The 1,764-nt window shown below is 39.7% G+C and overlaps 1 long non-coding RNA gene across 1 annotated transcript; it reads right to left on the bottom strand.

Annotated features, from left to right (window-relative positions):
- Positions 1-384: 384 nt before the first annotated feature.
- Positions 385-1,496, bottom strand: LOC122547611. Its single transcript, XR_006311039.1, has 2 exons — positions 1,130-1,496; positions 385-675 (listed from the first exon to the last, which is right to left on the bottom strand). It is a non-coding gene; the product is annotated as an uncharacterized LOC122547611 (long non-coding RNA).
- Positions 1,497-1,764: the final 268 nt, after the last annotated feature.

Here is a 1,764-nt window from a genome sequence, read left to right as displayed (position 1 = left end):
TTCTTTTGTTTAAAGAACATTCCCAATTCCTTTGTGTATTACCCTGGAAAAATGATCAACAATGTTCCATGGTACTGTTATAACAGGCCTGGTTATTATAATGACTCTCGATGGATAGGTTTTAGATATTTTGAGACTTTTTTAACACCAATGTTCCCATTTACTTTTATTCTCTTTGTCAACATTCTGACTGTCAGACATATCTTCGAGGCCATTAAGGTGCGGAAGGAACTGAGAGGTCAGAGAAAAATAGAGAATGATCCAGAGGTAGAGAGCAGGAAGAATTCTGTGATTTTACTCTTTGCCATATCGCCAGCTTCATACTTCTCTGGTTGTTGCATATTTTATATATTTTTTAATTTTTTAATATATTTTTTTCTATTGCTTTTGATCTCTTTGTTCAGATTGGATATATGCTGAGGAACTTAAATTGCTGCACAAATGCCCTTATTTATGTGGTGACGCAGAAACATTTCAGAGACCAGTTAAAGTATGCCATGACATATCCAGTTAGAAAAATACTTCAATTGGTGAATCAATCCAAGTAACTGAGAGCCAACATTAGGTGCAACATGATAACAGAATGAGGAGTCTATGTGAGGAATGGACCAGAAGTAGAAGGAGGAGCAGCAACATGATAACACTCCTTTCCTCATGAGCAAGGAATGACTCCATCTGAGGAGTAAAATGAAAGAGACTGGAGGTAAAGCCAGTGTAAAGTGCTGTTAGTAATCAGCAACAATTAGTCGGAAGTGGGACAACAAAATCAAAACCAAAAGATGAATTAGATATGCACAAAAGCAACATTCATATCAAGTAATCTGTTCTCAGTGAATGAAGTGGGTAGAAAAATAAATAAGATGGAGAAAGGTGAGTATTAGATGAGATTAGATTAGATTCCTCAGAGTATGGAAGCAGGCCATTTGGCCCAACAAGTCCACACTGACCCTCTGAAGAGTAACCCATTCCCCTAAATTTACCGCTGACTAATACACCTAACACTGTGGGCAATTTAGCATTACCAATTCACCTGATCTGCACATCTTTGGATTGTGGGAGGAAACTAAAGCACCCTGATGAAACCCACGCAGACATGGGGAGAATGTGCAAACCCCACACAGACAGTTACCTGAGGCAGGAATGTAATCTTTCACTGCAGGCCAGAGAGGGAAATGCAACGACAGGCTCCTGTCCACTCTTACTCACTGAATTCTCTGAGCCACATATCTGGACAAATTAACAAACACATGAGAAGTTTAAAAGGGGAAATAACATAGTGTCAGGACTCTGTGTCTTTTGATTGCACATTTTTATTCAACACTAGCAAACTTGGTTTCCATTCAAATCCTCACGGTGAACATCGAACACACAACATTACAGCGCAAGACAGGTCCTTCTGCCCTCGATGTTGGTGAGTATACTATTGTTTCAGGCAGGGTTTTCCACGTCCCTACTACTCTCTGAGTAAAGAAACTACCTCAGATATCTGTCCTATATCTATCACCCCTCAATTGTATGAGCCATTGCCATCTGAGGAAAAAGGCACTCACTGTCTACCTTATCTAACTCTCTTTATCTTATATGTCTCAATCAGGTTACCTCTCAAGCTTCTTGTCTCTAATGAAAACAACCTCAAGTCCCTCAGCCTTTCCTCATGAGACCTTCCCTCCATAGCAGGCAATCCTCGTAAATCTTGTCTGAAACCTTTGCAAAGTTTTCACATCCTTTCTATAATACGACGACCAGAACTGTACACAATACTCC

The sequence above is a fragment of the Chiloscyllium plagiosum genome, unplaced genomic scaffold, assembly GCF_004010195.1.
Source record: "Chiloscyllium plagiosum isolate BGI_BamShark_2017 unplaced genomic scaffold, ASM401019v2 scaf_14630, whole genome shotgun sequence".
Lineage (NCBI taxonomy): Eukaryota > Metazoa > Chordata > Chondrichthyes > Orectolobiformes > Hemiscylliidae > Chiloscyllium > Chiloscyllium plagiosum.
Note: the sequence above shows the minus strand (reverse complement) of the source record. Positions and strands in the feature narration are given on the sequence as shown.